The sequence below is a fragment of the Carcharhinus amblyrhynchos genome, chromosome 28, assembly GCF_965287045.1.
Source record: "Carcharhinus amblyrhynchos chromosome 28, sCarAmb.v2.hapA, whole genome shotgun sequence".
Lineage (NCBI taxonomy): Eukaryota > Metazoa > Chordata > Chondrichthyes > Carcharhiniformes > Carcharhinidae > Carcharhinus > Carcharhinus amblyrhynchos.
Genome location: NC_137351.1, coordinates 29,588,914 through 29,610,476, shown reverse-complemented (window position 1 = coordinate 29,610,476; position 21,563 = coordinate 29,588,914). Strand labels below are relative to the sequence as shown.

At 43.1% G+C, this 21,563-nt stretch overlaps 1 protein-coding gene across 1 annotated transcript in view; it reads right to left on the bottom strand.

Moving 5' to 3' along the window:
* adamtsl3 (ADAMTS-like 3) overlaps positions 1-21,563 on the bottom strand; it is a 548,277-nt gene that overhangs the window by 476,208 nt on the left and 50,506 nt on the right. The window lies entirely within an intron of this gene.

The window sequence follows — 21,563 nt, the reverse complement described above, 5'->3', positions numbered from 1 at the left end:
CTAATGGAAGAAGGTGGAAGAGAGTGTGTCTGGGGCACATGGGGCCCTGAATTATGCTGGCTGCTTTTCCAAGGTAGCGGGATGTGTAGACAGAGTCAATGGATGGGAGGCTGGTTTGTGTGATGGACTGGGATAAATTCATGACTCTTTGTAGTTCCTTGTGGTCTTGAACAGAGCAGGAGCCACACCAAGCTGTGATACAACCAGAAAGAATGCTTTCTATGGTGTATCTGTAAAAGTTGGTGAGAGTCAGAGCTGATATGCCAAATTTCTTATGTGCATGATATGTTGCCAGAATACCTGATGTGTGCTTGCCAAAAAGGCTGTTCTGCGATGAGCTAAGTGAAGGGACATGGAGGCCAGAAAAAGTCTTTCACAACACCCTTAAGGTGTCAGTGAAGTGTTTCAACATTGCTCTTCAGACACAGAACCACACATGGCATCGCTCTATCTGGCACAGTGTCATCAGCAGTCAGCTCCTACAAACAGAACAGTCACACTATCCAACAGAAAATGTGAACTTTGTCAGTCTAGGTCTATAAGCGCCCCCTACACACCAACAATACAGCCAAACATGCACCAGATATTTCACTGCTGCAGCTGGACTGATAAGTCATCTCCCAAATACTTGCACCTACAACTCAACTCAATGAATTCTAATTGATGTTTTGGTCACTTTCGGTTATGAAGGAGGAACATCAGAGTAGATGAGGAATTCTCCCCACCAACCCTATCCCTGGCAAAAAGCTGCAGCTACTGAGACTATTTAAACTTTCACGACTGAGCTAGAGAAATTCGTGTTGGTTCAGGAAATCAATTCCGGCCTTGGGGGACTGTCTGTGTAGAGTTTGCACGTTCTCCCGATATCTGCGCGGGTTTCTTCTGGGTGCTCCGGTTTCCTCCCACACTCCAAAGATGTGCGGGTTAGATTGATTGGCCATGCTAAATTTCCCCTTAGTGTCAGGGGGATTAGCATGGTGGGGTTGCAGGGATAGGATGGGATTGTTGTCGATGCAGACTCGATGGACCGAATGGCCTCTTTCTGTACTATGGGATTCCAGTCTATGATTCTATGATCAGCTATTATCTGGCTGAAGTGTGGACCATACTCAAGCAACTAAACATAGAACATAACAGCGCAGTATAGGCCCTTTGGCCCTCAATGTTGCGCCGACCAGTGGAACCAATCTAATAAACAGACTACCCCTACCCCTATCTTTCTATCTACACATTCCCATCCTGTGTACACACTTTCAAGGTGAATAGAGCCAAATATGTCTCAATTTTCCCTCTTAAACCAGTCCTCTGGCTCCAGGACACCTCGGGGATCTTCCATTCACTGTTGCCAGTGCTTGCATGTATCCCTAACGCTATGATGACCTGGAACAAATACTGTGTTCAATTTCGTAAATTTAAATCAAGGAACGCTTTTCACAAAATCAGTGCACATCTTTAAAATAAATGTAATACTGAAACATCCGCTTACAAATTCAGAGTGCACTCATTTGAAATTCATTTTTCCACAGTTTTTAAGCTCTAGACTGAAAATATGAGGATTAGCACCTTTGTGTAAAAATAATGGAAAGAGTTAAGCTCTCATATATAACAACTTGCACTTGCATAGCTTCTTTAACACAGTAAAATGTCCCAAGGCACTTCACACTAGTAATTACATTGGGTGATTGCAATGTAAACAATGCTATTTCCAATCTATAACAGATAAGTAACTTCTGCCACGTTATTGAAACTTAATTATCATTGCTATTTTGACACCAAGGAAATGTCAATAAATGTTGGATTCAGTAAATAATATTCTGTACTTCCTACAGCCTGGAGTTATGAAAATTCACCTCCGATTGCCTAATATTTAGCATGTTTAGTAAATGTCAATACAGACTGACACCTACAGGCATGGAGCCTGACGCTGACAGGACACCTCAGCCTACTGTAGCTTGCTGCAGCACCCTCATACCTTGATTCATACGAGTCATAATACATTTGAAAAGAATAACAGGCTTGTGTTTTTCCCCCCGAGCGCAGCTTTCTTCCAAAACAATATCATCCGTGTTCACTTCTGTTGCTTTGTAGCAAAAGTCACTTTGGTTGTAATTTGCCAAGATGCAGCAAGGATAGAAATGGCTTTGGGGTTGTATTACACGCATCAGAAGTGGCACTTTCAAACAGCGCTTTATCTTCTGCAAAACAAGTAACAATCAATCGAAAATATTCCAAGAATCTGCATCAATGAGCGAAAGAAATTTATGGGTGAAGATTTAGTGTACACTCTGACAACCCTGAAAGCCCAAGCAGGAAATGTAAAATCACCCATGGACTTGACATCATGTCCACAGGGCTATACAGTAAATACTTCAACTCTTTCAGCACTTGTCACTTTCTATTTCTAACAGAAACTTATCAATGTCACCACTGTATAGCCTTTAACAATGGCACACTGTCTGCTGCACCATGCAAACAGAACAAACTGCATGCAACATGCAAGATTTGAATTCTTTTCACTTACAATGAAATGTTAAGTGTCGACTTCTGCTTCTGATAAAGCATCTGTGTGCACGTCAACATGCAGTCATAAAATTTCCTTTTCTTAAATGTTTGGCGTGCTTTTGCTTCTTGCGTTCTATTCTCAAATTAAATTTTTTTTTGAGTGGTTATAACTTCAACTGATCTGAAATGAACCTGAAAGGGTGGTTAGCACTGCTGCCTCACAGTGTCAGGGTTCGATTCCTGCCTTGGTATCTGTGTAGGAGTTTGCACATTCTCACCGTGTCTGCGTGGGTTTCCTCTGGGTGCTCCGGTTTCCTCCCACAGTCCAAAGATGTGCAGGTTAGGTAGATTGGTCGTGCTAAATTTCCCCTTCGGGTCTCAAGATGTGAAGATTAGGGGGATTAATGGAGTAGATACCTGGGGTTACGTGGATAGGGCCTGATAGGGATAGAGGATGCCTTGCTGGGGCATGGGCTGAATGGCCTCCATCTGCACAGTAGGGATTCTATGATCTTTATAACATAAACTGACTTGCCAAACACAATCCATATTCCACTCAATGGATTGTATTTTATTTCTGGAGTGGGCTCACTCCTGCAACACTAGTAATGAATGGGAGGGGTATAGATCTTGGTTCTGTTTGCAAATGAAATGATGACTGTGTGAGTTACGTCATCAGAGTATGCAACGTCAAACACAGAATTGTCCAGTTATTTAAAGTTTTAAGTTTATTTTTGTTAGTGTTACAAGTTGGTTTGCATTAACACTGCAATGAAGTTACTGTGAAAGTCCCCTAGTTACCACACTCCGACACCTGTTTGGATACACTGAGGGAGAATTTAACACAGCCAATGCACCTAACCAGCACGTCTGTGGGATGAAACTGGAGCACCCGGGGGAAACCCACGCAGACACGGGGAGAATGTGCAGGCTCACACTATCCAATCCGGGAATCGAACCCAGGTCCCTGGCACTGCGAGGCAGCAGTGCTAACCACTGTGCCACCTAATATCGCTGGAAAAGTAATCCAAAGGCCCAGGTTAAGGCATCAGGAACATGGGTTCAAATTCCATCATGACTGCTGATAATTGAATTTAAATTCAATTAATAAAAAATTGAATTAAAATCTAGTTTCAATAATGAAACCATTCGGGAAGGAAATTTGCCATCCTTACTTGGTCTAGCTTACGTATGAGTCTAGACCCACAGCAAAATGGTTGACTCTGAACTGCCCTCTGAATTGGCCTTAGCAAGCCACTCAAATCAAGGGCAATTAGGGATGGGCACCAAATGCTGGCCTTGCCAGCAATGCCTACATCTCAAATGGCAGCCCCAGTGTTAAGTGGGTTTGCACCTGAACTCATCACATGATTTAAGCGGTGGAAATATTGTAGAATTACCCAGAGTCCAGATTCTGACATTGCAACGTGCAAACATTACCAGGTTAAGGTCACAAGTCAATTCACCCCAAGACCCATGTGGTCCTTTTGCTTCTCCAATTCAAAATGCAACCCAAATGATCATGGGAGATTTCTTAGTTGTACATGCAGCAGTAACAGAAGATAAAGAGCAGGAGGCAACCCATTGTTCTTCAGTCACCGTGCTCTCTTGTGGTGTACGGACGTTTTCAGCACTTCACAGAATCCCCACAGTGCTGAAGGAGGCCATTCTGCCCATGTTTAGCACCAAGTCTCTGACAGAGTATTGCTGCCCCATTGTACCAGGGACTTGGGTTTTCCTTGTGGATTCTGCACGTTCTCCCCATGGGCTTCCCCCGGATGCTCCAATTTGCTCCCACAGTCCAAACAGTAGAATCCCTACTGTGCAGGAGGCCATTCAGCCCATTGAGTATGCACCAGCAAAGCATCAGGCCCTATCCACGTAACCCCAGGTACCTACTCCATTAAAATCCCGCTAATCTTTACACCTTGAGACGTGAAGGGGAAATTTAGCATGACCAATCCACTTAACTTGCACATCTTTGGACTGTGGGACAAAACCGGAGCACCCGGAGGAAACCCACGCAGACACGGTGAGAATGTGCAAGCTCCCACACAGATACCAAGGCCGGAATCGAACCCATGTCCCTGACACTGTGGCGCCCTTTCAGGTTCATTTCAGATCAGCTGAAGTTATAACCACTCAAAAACGTCCCACAGTCCAAAAGACGCGCTGGTTAGGTGTATTAGCCATGCTAAATTCTCCCAATGTCCACATTAGGGAAGGGGTGGGGGAACATGCTGCGATGAGGGGAGGGAGTCCTGATGTCCATGACGGGAGGGAGGAGGTCTCCCAGTGCATTGTGATATTGGGGTGCTCTTGCTAAATGACACCCAAGTGATTTGCAGCCAGGCTCACTGGCATGTTTAGGCCCCACCCATCCCAGTACCAGCATGCAACTCACCACCCTCTCAAAAAGCAATGGAGCGTGGAATGAATGGGGTGCAGAATGCGCCTGATGAGCAGTGCAGATCGCTCCAGCTTTCTCACTTAGCTTTTTCTGGGGACATTCCGCCCTTTGTGATTTATTATTTACTTAGATCCCTTCCTCAAGCATAAACATGGGATGCACAATCTGACTCATGCATATACAAAGTGACTCTTTTCACAATGATAAATTGCTATTTTTATTAAGAACCTCTTTGCTTTATGCATCAGCAGGATTACATTTTCACATGTCTAAACATTACAACAATGAGCGAGTTGAATCTGTCATTTCTGGTAAAACGAGAGGCTTTGTGCTAGATGTATAACTAACACTTAGCATCTCCAAAGTTCCCGAGGAGAGTCATACTGGACTCAATGTCAACTCAGTTTTTCTCTCTCCACACATTCTGCGGGACCTGCTGAGATTTTCCAGCATTATTCCAGACCTCCTGCATCCATAGTATTTCGTAGCTCATATTTGGACTAAATTAAAGTGCAATAAAGTTATCAGTAAATTCATTTCATAAAATCATAGCATTTTAGTAAATAAATCTGGTCCCTGCTTAGTATTCAAATAATTTATTCATAGAATCATTGCAATGTAGAAGGAAGCCATTTGGCCCATCGCGTCTACACCGACAACAATCATACCTAGGCCCTATCCTCGTAATTCCTCATATTTACCTGGAATATATGCCCAATACACTGTCATTTTGATAAATGGGCCTTGGACCTCATCTATCATTAAGCAGATCAATAATAATATAACCCCACATATTTACCTTGCTAGTCCCCAGACACTAAGGGACAATTTTGCATGACCAATTAACCTAACCCGCATACATCTTTGCAGTGTGGGAGGAAACCAGAGCACCCAGTTATTGCCCATCCCTAATTGCCCTTGATTTGAGTGGCTTGCCAGGGCCAGTTCGGAGGACAGTTCAGAGTCAACCACTTTGCTGTGGGTCAAGACTCATACATAAGCCAGGCCAATTAAGGATGGCAAATTTCCTTCCCGAATGGTTTCCTTATTGAAACGAGATTTTAATTCAATATTTTGTTAATTGCATTTAAATTCTATCAGCAGTCATGGTGGAAGTTTGAAGCCATGTTCCCAGTGCATTAACCTGGGCCTGCGGATTACCATTCCAGTGACATTAGGTGCCACAGTGGTTAGCACCGCTGTCCCACTCTGGGGGCTTCCGCAAGTTCTGGGGCACCACCGTCTTGGTGGGCAGTCACTCTTAATCCGTCCACTAACAAGAAAACAGCGTCACTGACATCACCACCAAAGGGAAATTTCCCACAGAAGCTCAACTGTGATACGCAACGGAAAGCGATTGCAGTTGACAAGCAAACAGATCTTTCTCTCCATCCCAAATGATTAAGTCAACTGTAGATTGCATTCACCTACTCCTCCTGAACGTTTCATGATTTCTTTTTTTGCTGCATGGCTGGAATCATGTTATTCTTGGATAAAAGGTTTTATTTATTATTGATTTGTTTGATGATAGATGGGATCCAAGGCCCATTTATCACAGTGACAGTGCGTTGGGCATATATTCCAGCTGAATTATTTATTACTTCAGATATTTCTAACCAGCTTTCATCATTTATTTTGGCACGATTTATCTCCTCTTCCAACAGAGGAAAAAAAAATCACTCAAGTACCATTGCTGCCAGTGGACTCCGTATCATAAATCCTATTACACATGCAATCAATTCTATTTCACTTGAAAGCAGGCACAGAAAAAGTTTAAAAATTGGAAACTGTTCCACAACTGCTTTCTACTTCTGATATGACCAATGTTTGCATTAGAGGTACAGGAGTGAAGCAAAGTGATCAGAAATATGATTCACATCGAGGTAACTCGCTGGCAGTGCACTGTACAAAGTCTCTGCTGCACTCTATTTGGGAAATATAAGGTGTATTCAATCTTACCCGCTGCCACATCTGTCTGCGTTTCCACAAAGGCCAATCAGTAGTCAGTGGGGGGGGGGGGGGAGGGGGAGGTTAAGTCTCTATTTAAAGAAACGTGTACACAGCACAAGAGATTCACAAGCGCAATAAAAACCTATCTTGTAAATTTACTGATCCCACCATGCTCCCACTGGGAATCAGCCCTGACTCCAGTCCAACACCACAAGTTTATGTTCCCACTGCAGTGGCCAAAGAAACCACTTGACTGACGAGGCAAGGGGCCCCCTCAAAGTGACTGGAGATGAGCAGTCTAACCAGTATCGCCCACATCCAGAGAACCAACCAAGAAAATCATCACCTACAAGGTTAATAATCACTTGTGGTGATGTTGATGTTCGTGCTACTAATGTGCTTGTATCTAAATTGCTCTCTCCTCTTATATATTTTAAGTTAATTAGCCCCTGTTAAAAGATGAGGAATTGTGAAGGGGGTGTATTTAGTCTATGCAAAATAACTCTACCCTAAAGTAAACTCTTCCCTGCATTGCAAACGCTAACACAATTGTGTTTCTTCAAACACAAAAGGTGTGGTATTTTAAACTGGTACAAGACCCTTAGAATCAAGACTGCACAGTGGTTGGCACTACTGCCTAACAGCACCAGGGGCCCGGGTTCGATTCCAGCCTTGGATGACTGTCTGTGTGGAGTCTGCACATTCTCCCCATGTCTGCATGGGCTTCCTCCAGGTGCTCCAGTTTCCTCCCACAGTCCAAAGATGTTAAGTTGATTGGCCATGCTAAATTGCCCTCATTGTCAGGGGGATTAGTAGGGCAAATACACGGGGTTACAGGGATAGGGCCTGGGTTGGATTGTTGTCAGTGCAGACTCAATGGGCTGAATGGCCTCCTTCTGCACTGTAGGAATTCTTTAAGATCATTTGGTACAATGACCCATTAAAGCAAATTAGCACCCCCAAACTCTAATTATATTTTCCTCCCTACGTTAAAACTTTCAACATTTCTATGATACATTTCTATGTCCTTACATATGAAAACTGCCAATGTAAACCAGTCATACTGTAATTAAACTTTCTCACCACTGACTGTGCTGTAATGTCTCAGTTTGGGATACCCCCAGCATCTCAATCAGTACGGAAGATAAATTCTTACGCTCCAACAACTGTTTCTGTGCTTCTCAAATTGCTGAATATTTTTCTATTTTACTATGTTAAATAAACATCAAACTATTGGATAAAAATAAGGTCAAGATATGTGACTTCAAATTGGCAACTGAATTAAATCCACAGTTAGGTCCAGCTGTGGGTTATGGGGTAGGGTGGGAAAGCAGAGTTGAGGATCAGATCAGCCATAGTCTCATTGAATGGTGGAGCATTCCCGATGGGCCGAATGGCCCACTTCTGCTCCTGCATCTCGTGGCTCAACTAGGCTTCATTTCAAAAACCACACTGGGTCTTGATTCTCCGCATGCAGCTCAATAGCAAACAGATCATTGTGCCAAAAGTAAATGAAGTGCTCCAATTTCTTGCCAGTATGATTTCATTGACAATATTTGCAGAATGAAGATTACATTTCAGCATCACAGTTTGCACATTCTTGTGCGTCGCTTTCTACGAACTGCACTTCAAAAGTAACAGCAGGCAAGTAATTAGGCTTGTTAGCATCTTCCATGTTATACGCGTCTCAACCAGCAGTCTCGGGCCAACTTTCAGAGAAAGATCAAAGTCCTTCACTCCCTTTATAACATTCTAGATTATGAGGCAACTCAAGAAGCTGTATACCTCCGTGAAAGCAGCAATGGGATTGCACAATTGTCATTGCATCTACCGAAATCCAATAAATAATACAGCTAATATCCATACAGATATTATCATCTTCAACTGAGGAATGATTCCACACCTAGACCTCAACCGTAACGAAACGAAAGCCATATTGTTGCAATATTGTCAGACATTCTTGTTTATAGAAAGCCAACTCAACATCAGGCCAACACATGCTGTTTGCTTTCTGCTCTCCAAACCACTGATTCAACTGACTAATGTAAAAATAGCTTAATCCAGTAACAAGCATTTAGCCTGACATTTTATTCCTATTAAGTCCAGATGCAATTCTTCCTTTAAAAGAAGATGTTATTACCCTTGTTGGTACCTTTTGTTTTTATTCATTCGCGGGACATGGGCATCGTTGGCTCACCAGCAACATATTGCCCATCCCCTTGAGAAGGTGACGGTGAGCTGCCTTCTTGAACTGCTGCAGTCCTCGTGCTGTGGGTTGACCCGCAATGCCGTAGGGAGGGAATTCCGGGATGTTGAGTCAGCGACTGCGAAGGAACGATGATATATTTCCAAGTCAGGATGGCGAGTGGCTTGGAGGGGAACTTGCAGCTGGTGGCGTTGCCACGTATCTGCTGCCCTTACCCTTCCAGATGGAAGCGGTTTGTGGGTTTGGAAGGATCTTTGGCGAATTGCTGCAGTAGATAAATTGAGGTAGGTGACAGATTTTCCCTCGCCAACTTTTCAATTTTGAAATTGGCAATGTGTCACTTTAAAAGGGATGATAAGGCCAGACCAAGAATGCACCAACATCCACTGGTACGTGCTTTCAAGCAGGAATCACAAGATAGCATCCATGGTCATGTAATCAATTGTAGCATCCAAATTGGTCCTTACTATGATCAAGAATCGAGTTTGAGACTCTGAACTCTGTATGGTTCAGTGATTCACCAAATATTTGCCATCGTTCACTAAGCATTTAAGATGTCTAGGCTTTTCTGCTAAGGCTCAGAGCTCATGCTACAAATATATCACATGCCAGTAAATATAAATGTAACAATAACTTAAAATGATGGAATCATGGAGTTTAATTCAAAAATATTTAAAGAGTCACATAATTGTACAAAATGTGAATATTGCTGAAAAGAGAGATGTGTTGTTGAAGCTTTTCATCTTGCACTCATCAGGACAAGCACAAGAATGCCAAATTTCAAATGATCACAAGAATTTATACAACAGGTCAAAAGGGTGCTGATCTGTTTTGCTCCTACAGTATAAACGGCAGTGATCATTTGAAATTTGACATTCTTGCATTTGTCCTGATGAGTGCCAGCTTTGGTACATGTCTCCCTTTTAAGCAATACTGAAATGACGATACATCTCATCAGACTAGCTACAGGAACAGTACAGTACTATCGACATCTTCGATCTGATCGCGGACTATGTACTCAATTGCCGACTTCACCTTGGGAAGAGAAATAATTGATACTTACATCTGTCGGCCCTACCTACTGAATGGAAGTGTGCAGCTCACTCATATTGCTTGCTGGCTAACTGTGTGTTGCATGTGTATGTCACAGCACATAATGAACTGAGTCATCGGTCCAAGTCCGTAATTACAGCCTTCAGCTTTCACTTAGCAGCTTGTCAAGGTTTACCCAAATGTTCCTTTCTTGCCCAGTTATTTTTTTTTTCAGTCTAATGTGATTCTCACAAGAGTGCCAGCATGAGTTAGACAATAAAATTAATGACTGAGCAAGGCACTGCAATCTGGAAAACACAGCTTTAGCTTCAGTGTGGTTAACAAGCACAAATATCTGGGGACATTAATTAGAATGTATCTGCTATGTCTCAGCAATAGCTCCATATTGTCTGCTTCAAAGCACTATTGATGTGGATAACTAGGAGATACACTCATCAATTTCTCACCTTAAGCCTCTGGCTAATCAAAAAAATATTTCTGGATGGGGTCACTGTTCTTGCACATTAGGATCACTGTCTGACTTGGAAGTTGGGAATGAGTTTCTTCACAGAAATGAAATCCAGTCTTTGTGATGAAGGGTTGGCACAGTGGTTAGCACTGCTGCCTCACAGCGCCAGGGTCCCCAGTTCAATTCCGGCCTCGGGTCACTGTGTAGAGTTTGCACATTCTCCCCGTGTCTACATGGGTTTCCTACAGGTGCTCCGGTTTCCTCCCACAGTTCAAAGACGTATGGGTTAGGTTGATTGGCCATGCTAAATTGACCCTGGTGTCGGGGGACTAGCTAGGGTGAGGTTGCGGGAATAGGGCCTAGGTGGGAGTGTGGTTGGTACAGACCGATGGGCTGAAAGGCCTCCTTCTGTACTGTAGGGATTCTATTTTATGAAGCTTGTCCTGACTGAAACCAAAGTGGTCTCCAAATGAATGAAATAGTCACTCAATTGGCCTCATCCTTGCTTCAGGGTTAAAGGTATTCAATGAAAATGTAGCTAAAATATTTCTGTCCTCCTCTGTGGTCAGGATTCTCTGGTGCTGCTGAGAGTGTATAGTGTTCTGATTGGAATGCCAAATTTTCTGTTCCCGCTCTCAACATGCTGGCACATCAAGAAAATCCCACCCAACAAAACCAAAAAAAGTTGGCTTCAGCAGAAATCAAAGATAAAATTCTCCGGGTAGGCGATGACCTGGTGGTATTATTGCTAGACTATTAATCCAGACATTCAGCTAATATTCTGGGGACCTAGATTCGAATCCCGCCAAAGCAGATGATGGAATTTAAATTCAATAAAAAATACCTGGAATTAAAAACCAACCAGTTGGTAACCATGAAACCATCGTCAATTGGCAGAAAAACCCATCCAGTTCACTAACGTCCATTAGGGAAGGAAATCTGCCGTCCTTATCTGGTCTGGCCCTGCATGTGACTCCAGAGCCACAGCAGTGTGGTTGACTCTCAACTGCCCTCTGAAATGGCCTGGCAAACCACTCACCACCAGCTCTCAGTGGCAACTAGGGATGGGCAATAAATGCTGGCCAGCCAGCGACGCCCATGTCTCGTGAATGAATAAAAGAAACAAGATGAATCCAAGTGGAACAATGCCAGAAATCAACTGAAACAAAATAATGTCAATAATCAAGATAAATCTCTGCAAGACTTCAGAAAAAGGGAAGATATTTTGATGCATGACTCAAAGCACTGGAATGCCATTGAACGCATTCACTCTGGAATGTATTGAGATAAACAGAGTCGTAAGAAAATAAAACAACGAGACACAAAAAATAAAATGAGCAATAATGCAAACATATGGAGGAAAACATGGGGCGGCACAGTGGCACAGTGGTTTGCACTGCTACCTCACAGTGCCAGGGATCCACGTTCAATTCACAGCTTGGGTCACTGTCTGTGCGGAGTCTGCATGTTTTACCTGTGTCCTCCGGGTGCTCTGGTTTCCTCCCACAGTCTGAAAGACGTGCTGGTTAGATCCATGTGCCATGCTAAATTCTCCCTCAGTGTACTCGAACAGGTGCCAGAGTGTGGCAACTAGGAGATTTTCACAGTAACTTCATTGGGCGGCAGTGGCAAGTGTAGCTGCTTCAGTGCCAGGGACCCAGGTTCGATTCCTGGCTTGGGTCACTGTCTGTGTTGCGCATTCTCCCCGTGTCTACATGGGTTTCCTGCAGGTGCTCCGGTTTCCTCCCACAATCTAAAAATATGCGGGTTAGGTGGATTGGCCATGCTAAATTGCCCCTCAGTGTCAGGGGGATTAGCTGGGGTAAATGCATGGGGTATGGGGATAAGGCCTGGGTGGGGCTGTGGTTGGTGCAGACTCGATGGGCTAAATGGCCTCCTTCTGCATTGCCGGATTCTATGATTGCAGTGTTAATGTAAGCCTACTTGTAAAACTAATAAACTTAAGCTTAAAAAAAAGCATAAGTATGTGACACAGTTGGGAGGACATAGTTGCACTCATGCAATTCTTGCCTCTTGAGTATCTTGACTTTAATCACTCGAGAATTGGTGGCTATGCCTTTATTTACCTCAAACTAAGCCCTGAATTCACTATTTTGCCACTCTCCATCTCTCTACCTCACCTTCCTCCTTCAAAACACCCTGAAAATAGATATCAAACGTTTACTCTTTGTGAATGCCGATTGACTTGCTGCATTATAAAAAAATGCTTCTTTAGGTAATATGAAACAGTTCTTTTAGAATGTCACATTAATAAAAGTTTAATCTCCACTGACACAGCATCTGTAACTTATTCATTGTTTATTGCAATATATGCATCACTTACACCAGGAAACCAGTGTTCATCATCCTGCTCCCTAATCCACAATAAGAGATGTACCAGTGCAAACACACAGTCTATTTTCCTCTTCTGTTTAATTAAACTTACAGGACATTGTGTTTCACTTCACAAATATTATTTCCTTTATATATGGTACTGTCGTATTATTTACAAGGCAATAGTGAACCAAGGGAAATAGTCACTGCTGTATTTAATAGTCAATTTGTAGTCTGAACTGGAGTATTGCTGGAAAAATGACAGGCTATCGAAATTTTTTGCCTTGCACTCATCAGGCCAGAATCTGAAAGAGTTATAAAGGGAACCACAATCGACACTGCCTGAGCAGATGTGGAAATTAAGTTACAACAACTATGGCAGATAGCTCTGTCAGCAAGAACGGAAAGTGCTAATGTGCAGATAAGGCCTGAGTGAGGTCAGCGGTTGCCTATTCAGAGAAGTGACTAATCTAACCTGTCCGTTTCTTAAACATTGTGTTCCCGGCCATGGGCATGGCCACAGGAACAAAAGATGAGAACAAATACCAAAAAAAACAAGATATGTCAACATATTATACTAGTAATGGGTTAGAAGGAGACGGTTTTCTAGGAGGTAAGAAAGGACAGTAAGCTATACCATGATAGGTGGGCTATGTATGTAAATTAAGGATTAGAATATTGCTCATTTCTCACTTGCTGTAATGAACTATTACTGCAATACATCTGTATGAATCCAACAGAACACCCTGCAGTTTATCCCACTGTATGTGTGTCCTGTCTTCCTTGTGTACAAGTAATAAAGCTTGAATGTTTCAGTACTCTTGGTGCCATGATCTTGATTATACCCAAGTCAAAGACGCAGAGAGTGCAAGCATACTCTGATTAGTAAAGGTGTTCACAGTAAGAAGTCTCACAACACCAGGTTAAAGTCCAACAGGTCTATTTGGTAGCAAAAGCCACTAGCTTTCAGAGTGCTGCCCCTTCATCAGGCAATTGGGAGTTCTGTTCACAAACAGGGCATATAAAGACACAAACTCAATTTACAAAATAATGGTTGGAATGCAAGTCTTTACAGGTAATCAAGTCTTAAAAAGGTACAGACAACGCGAGTGGAGAGAGCATTAAGAACAGGTTAAAGAGACATGTATTGTCTCCAGACAGGACAGTTAGTGAGATTTTGCAACCCAGGCAAGTCGTGGGGGTTACAGATAGTAAGTAGATGTGTTGCCATGGAAAATGCACCAGGGAGTAATTAACTGCCAAGCTTTTGTTGAAATTCAAACAAAATTTGGTTGACGCTTGCAAATTATACGCAAGTTAAATTAAACTGCTGACATATTCGATAGCCATGAGTTAGAGAAAATGGAAAAGATTAGGGATGTAATCTTTAAGCAGCTTTGTAATAGAAAGATAAAACATTAAATATCCTCAACTCGCCATTAGATTTAAAAATAAAGCACTATGCACATAACATAACTATAATAATTTAGAATTTCTGTCCTCTGAATCCATGTTCATGGGGTTGTGTTCCCCTTGGTTATAACATTTACCAGCCAACAAAGCTTCACTTCAATTTCAGCCAAAGACAAATATCTTGGCTCTTGCTTAAATTAAGCCAATTACATGGATATTTTCATTGCTAAGTACTGCATGCCGTGCAAACATAATTCTCGATCGTCTGTTGCAGAGCTTTTCAATATCCGAACCGTTGGAACGCAGGCACCATTGCGACCTTTTATTTAATGAGCATTTATGTTGAAGAAGATTGTGCTGAGAGATATCACCAATCCACAGTCACGACTTGACACAAACATCTACTTTTAAATAAAGGATCTGAACAGGTTAACTGAGGAGAACATTTTCCAGTCAGTCTGAGCATTTCATTTTGTGTAGATTGCAGGAGATAATCTTTTGGGAAATATTTTGTTTGACCAAACAGTTAGAGCTCCAAACCATTTTACTGATGCTTTTAAACAAAAGCTGCTGATAAACAATATCTCATGCTCCAACGTACATATTTCTAAATTTATGACATTTTTAAGTTGGTGTTTCAATGGGTCTATTTTCTACTACAAATTAAGGAGTCTTACAACACCAGGTTAAAGTCCAACAGGTTTATCTGGAGCGCTGCTCCTTCATCAGGTGAGTGGAGAGGTGGGTTCACAAACACGGCACCTCTCCAGGCAAACTCTCCTCACCATTCACCTAATGAAGGAGCAGTGCTCTAAAAGCTTGTGATTCCAAATAAACCTGTTGGACTTTCATCTTATGTTATGAGACTTCTTACTGTGCCCACCCCAATCTAAGACTGGCATCACCATATCTTGATTACAAATCATATTGCACAAAATCAAACCAATCTCATAACAATAAATAACTAATCATATCTTACTCCCCCAAAGAATCAGTCACCGTTATGTCACTACCTGGGTTCAGAGGAAGGTAATCCAATAACAGGATGTCATTTACACCAGTTGTCTCTTGAGATTAAACAGTATAAAATGCTATTTAAAATATACATTGTGAGATTTCATCATAGCATCCCCAAAGCTTGTCTGCCGTCAACAAGACACAAGTCAGGAGCGTGATAGAATACTCCCCACTTGCCTGGATGGGTGCAGCTCCAACAACACTCAAGCAGCTCGACACCATCCAGGATAAAGCAGCTCGATTGATTGTTTGTGGATGTGGTGCCATTCATTCCCTCCATCACCAACGCTCAGCAGTGTGTACTAGCTACAAGATGAACTGTAGCAATTCATCAAAGGCCCTTAGATAGCACCTTCCAAACCCATGACCACTTCCATCTAGAAGGACAAGGGCAGCAGATACATGGGAACATCACCACCTACAAGTTCCCCTCCGAACCACTCATCATCTTATGTTGGAAATATATTGCTGTTCCTTCGCAGTCACCACGTCAAAATCCTGGAATTCCCTCCCTAATGGCATTGTGGGTCAACCCACATGGACTGCAGTGATTCAAGAAGGCAGGTCACCACCACCTTCTCAAGGGCAACTTGGGGTGGGCATTAAATGTTGGCCAGCCAGCGACACCCATGTCCCACAAATGAATGAAAAAACCCTAGGTGTGCAAAAGGAGGCTATTTGGCCCATTGAGCCAGAACGGAAAATAATCCTGCCCAGGCCCTATCATTTATCCTAACTCATATTCCAGTCATTAGCTATCCAACATATCAATCTGCCAACAATAGTATCATTATCCTCCAGCTCTTCTGTTGATTCAGAGTCTGGTCAGGATGAAATGAAAGAAGAAAATATTTCTGGATGGGGTTTTCCAGCCTTTCCCACTGGTGGGATTTTCCATTCCTGCCAAAGGCAGCGTCCTGTGGTGTTAGAATGTAACCAATGATAACATTGGATCTTTTGTGGTGTGGCCAATGATAACATGCTGCAAGGGTCAGCTGATCCAGTAAACTCTGTATCCAATGACAAAATGTTGTGGTGGTCAGCTGACTCTGTATAAATATGAAGCTGCTGAAGTTTGTGGGAGCTTCGAATGGTCCAGGGTGAGGCCTCAAGTTTGGAGTAATGATGTTTCTTTATTAAACCTTTTTCTTTGATTTAAGTCTTGTTTTATTTTATTGCCTACAATTGAAGAGTTCCTTCTTTAGGACTAAAAGGCAGAGGGGGTGGAATTTCCCACCCTATAACTCTTCTTCTGGGTGGCTAATATGCTTAATTTTAGGAGAATCCAGGATCTTGGCAACCGCAGACCTGGGATTTATCTTCAGCACCCTGATCTGAAGATGATTCTGCAGAAACCGGGCCTCAATTTGTGAGCAGACGGAACCAGTTAGAAACATTAAATTATCTCAGCTCAATCATGTCAACTTTTTCAGTAAGCAGTGTGACTGAAGGTATATCAATATTGCAATGCTGCATTTCACAGTCCAACAGAAAATAATTAGCCCCTTGAGACCGGGAGTTAGTTTTCGCTTTTCCGTCAAACTTTGTCAGATAAATTCTGAAGCATTTCTGGTAGTCATTAAAACAATTTTGTGTTAATCAAACTTTGAAGTGCTTTCAATTCTAAGAACATTAAGGATCAAGGGGCACCCCATGTCAACATCCTTTTGTAAATATAACAATGATAGCAATCAGTTTTTATAAGCTTCTAAATCTGGGAAACTTCATTAATTTCACAGAGAGAGACATAAGAAATAGGAGCAGGAGTAGGCCATCTAGCCCTTCGAGCCTGCCCCGCCATTCAACAAGATCAGTTCCGCTTTCCTGCTTTCTCCCCATAAGCCTTAATTCCCCTGTCTATCAGAAACCAATCTACCCGTGACTTAAATATATTCAGCGAGGTAGCCTCCACCACTTCAATGGGCAGAGAATTCCAGAGACTCACCACCCTTTGAGTGAAGAAGTTCCTCCTCAACTCTGATCTAAACCTTATTTTGAGGCTGTGCCCTCTAGTCCTGCTATCCTTTCTAAGCGGGAAGAATCTCTCTACCTCTACCCTATCTAGCCCCTTCATTATCTTGTAAGTCTCTGTAAGATCCCCCCTCAGCCTTCTAAACTCTAACGAGTACAGACCCAAGTAGCACTCTTTGTTAACTTATGCTCGGTGTAGAAAGGTCCCAGCTTTCTTCCTTTTCCTATGGTTGACAAGAGTAGGCCACAATGCCAGAAGGAAGAAAGAATCCACATAAGTAGATGTTGCACAATAAAAGGTGTTGTTTAGATTCCCCTGTACAGTATTATAAAGGGAGGTAATGGTTTAGTGGTATCACCAGACTATTAATCCAGAAACTCAGCTAATGTTCTGGGGACCCGATGATGGAATTTGAATTTAGTTTAAAAAAAAAATCCGGATTTAAGAACCTACTGGTGACCGTGGAACCATTGTCGATTGTCGGAAAAACCCAGCTGACTCATTTAATGTTCTTTAGGGAAGGAAATTTGGGATGGGCAATAAACGTGGCCAGCCAGCAATGCCCATATCTCACAAACGAATAAAAAAAAATGCAGGTCTGCCCACCAAATCAAAAATATCGTGGCTCTTGAGAGGACAAAAAACTGACGTGGTTCTAAGCACTGGAAATCTATATCTTGAGGAACAGTTAAGAAAGTTGCACAGTTCATTTTTGAGCTACAGTTTTGAGAACAGTTTAAGCACTGGAAGAGTAGTTGCGTTACTGCTTTAGTAATCCAGGGGTCTGGACGAATGGTCGAAAGACAAAAGTTTCTATCCTACTACAGGAAAAATTAAATTCAACAAATAAATCTGTAATAAAAATTTAGTGCAAGGAGACGGGTTTCTCACCTGCTGGCTAGATAGGCTGGGCGAATGGGCCAGGAAATGGCAAATGGAATTTAATGTTGGCAAGTGTGAGGTGGTCCACTTTGGTAGGAATAATGGTAGGAAGGACTATTACTTACGTGGCGAAAAACTGCAGCAGGCGACGGTGCAGAGGGACCTCGGGGTCCTTGTGCATGAGTCGCAAAAACCCAGCCTGCAGGTGCAGCAGGTGGTCAGGAAGGCGAATGGGATGCTGGCCTTCATAGCAAGGGGGATTGAATATAAAAGTAGGGAGGTCTTGCTGCAGCTGTATAGGGCATTGGTGAGGCCGCAGCTGGAGTACTGTGTGCAGTTTTGGGCGCCGTACTTACGCAAGGTTATTTTGGCCTTGGAGGGAGTGCAGAGGAGGTTTACTAGGCTGATACCGGAGTTGAGGGGGTTGAGCTATGAGGAGAGGCTGAATAAACTAGGCTTGTATTCGTTAGAGTTTAGAAGAATGAGGGGAGATCTCATTGAGACATATAAGATGATGAACGGGATGGATAGGATAGAGGTGGATAGACTCTTCCCGCTCAGAAAGGACAGTAGGACTAGGGGGCACAGCCTCAAGATAAAAGGGGGGCGGTTTAGAACGGAGTTGAGGAGGAACTTCTTCACTCAAAGGGTGGTGAATCTCTGGAATTCTCTGCCCGTTGAGGTGGTGGAGGCTGCCTCGCTAAATATTTTTAAGACGCGGGTTGATGGGTTTTTGATAAGCGAGGGGATTAAGGGTTATGGGGAGAGGGCGGGAATGTGGAACTGATCCACTTCAGATCAGCCATGATCTTATTGAATGGCGGGGCAGGCTCGAAGGGCTAGATGGCCTTCTCCTGCTCCTATTTCTTATGTTCTTATGACCCAGAATTGCCTCTTTTTCAGAACACCTGACCTATTTAAGTGCCAATTATCTAGGCATCAGAGGGCCATCCTGTGATCATGGACCCTGGTGCAGAGGTCCACCCATTAAGACTGCCAGCCAATCAGCAGCTAGTCGTGGTGTACAGCTCAGCAGCGCCTCTGGGGGAAAATGGTGGCTGCTGATGGTACTGCACCCACCTGAGGCCCACGATTCCCGAGATTGTGGGAGGTTGGCAACAAGGAAGTGGGTGGCTCTCAATGGGCCCTTCCATTCATGATACAGGGTCACTCAATCAGGCACTGAGCACCTTTAAATGAGGGACCACATCCTACTCGGCCTCAAACGACAGTGTTTGGTTTTTGGGTCTCCTACGTGGTAGATACTGGTAGCATCAGGACAAAGTGCTAAAGTGAACATTAATTGCCCTGGTTAAATGCCCCCATGCACCAATCTTGCCACCGGGGACAGTATAAAATTATGCCCATTGTGTTAATAACGCTGACAATGCATTGTTGCAAAAATCCCATCTGCTTCATAAATTGGGTAGCACCGCTACAGCACAGCTCCAGGGACCCAGGTTCGATTCCTGGCTTCGATCACTGTCTGTGTGGAGTTTGCACGTTCTCCCCATGTCTGCGTGGGTTTCCTTCAGGTGCTCCAGTTTCCTCTCTGTCTGAAAGTCGTGCTAGTTAGGTGTATTGGCCATGCTACATTTTCCCTCAGTCCCGAACAGGCATTGGAGTGTGGCGATTAGGGGATTTTCACAGTAACTTGATTGCAGCGTTAATGTAAACCTACTTGTGACTAATGAATAAACTTTAAACTTTTTAATGTTCTATAGGGAAGGTATTTCACCATCTTTATCTGATCTGGTTATACGTGACTCCAACCCCACAATACTGTTTATCCTCTAAAGTGATCCAGCAATCAACTCAGCTAAGGAAAAGTTAGATTTAGTTTAAGTTTACAAGTAGGCTTACATTAACAAAAATTAAGTTGCATGCGACACAAAATAACAGTGTTCCAGCCAACACCTATAGCTCAAATGTTTTTATTCAAAATAGTTTATTAGTCACAAATGGATTGACATTAACATTGCATTGAAGCTACTGTGAAAATCCCCTAGTCACCACACTCCAGCACCTGTTTGGAGAGAACTGAGGGAGAATTTAGTATGGCCACTGCACCCAACCAGCATGTCTTTCAGATTGTGGGAGGAAACCCACGCAGACACAGGGAGAATGTGCCGATTCCACACAGACAGTGACCTAAGCCAGGAATTGAACCCAGGTGTCTGGCGCTGTGAGGCAGCAGTGGTAACTGCAGTGCCACTGTGCAGGATGGCCAATAACGTGGTAGCAATGCCCACATCCCATCAATGAATAAACAAATAATCAATGTGAACTAGCTGAAGATGACCGACTAATGTGATTCCGTGACATTCCTCTATATGGTCAAGAACACACATTGTGGGCACATGTTCTAAATGAATAAGTTGAAAAGGAAAATAAGAAAGTTCTTTCTTTTAACATTGTAAAGATTTGCAAAATGAATTACCAAAGATGCTATTGAAGCGAAGACTGATAATATATTTAAAAGATGCACAGATATCTTTTTGGAGAGGAGATAGGTTGAGTGACATATTGAGAAACCCTCTAGAGTTTAGTTGAATCAAAAGAGGACAGGTTGTGATTCAAATAATGAGGATGGCACACTGGTTAGCACTGCCACCTCACAGCACGAGAGACCCAAGTTCAAATCCGGCCTCAAGTCATCATCTCTGCGGAGCTTGCACATTCTCCCCGTGTCTATGTGGGTTTCCTCTGGGTACTTCGATTTCTTCCCACAGTCCAAAGGTGTGTGGGTTAGGTTGGTTGGCCATGCTAAATTGACCCTTAGTGTCGGGGGGAACTAACTGGGTAAATACATGGGGTTGCAGGGATAGGATGGGTTTGTTATCGGTGCAAACTTGATGGGCCAAATAGCCTCATAGAATCAAACAATCCCTCCAGTGCAGGAGGAGGTCATTTGGCCCATTGAGTCTGAACCAACCACAATCCCACCTAGGTCCTCTTCCCATAACCCCCACATTTGCCCTGCTAACCCCCCCAACACCAGAATCAATTTAACATGGCCAATTAACCTAACCTGCATCTTTTTGGACTGTGGTAGGAAAGTGGAGCTCTCGAAGGAAACTCACGCAGACACGGGGTGAATGTGCAAACTCCACACAGTCACTGGGGCCGAAAGTGAACCCGGGACCTGGTGTGTGTGGCAGCAGTATTAACCACTGTGCCACCCTCCTTCTGTACTGTAGGGATTCTATTCTATGAACGTTCTAAATTTATAGCCAAGTCCTTTGAAACCATCTGAGCACACACTAGAATTTAATAGCAATGGCAATCAGTATCACTGAATCAGTTTACAGTGACATAATGGGCGTGGTTTTCCCCGTCTACTGTGCTACTCGAGTAGCGCAGCAAACCGGGAAAT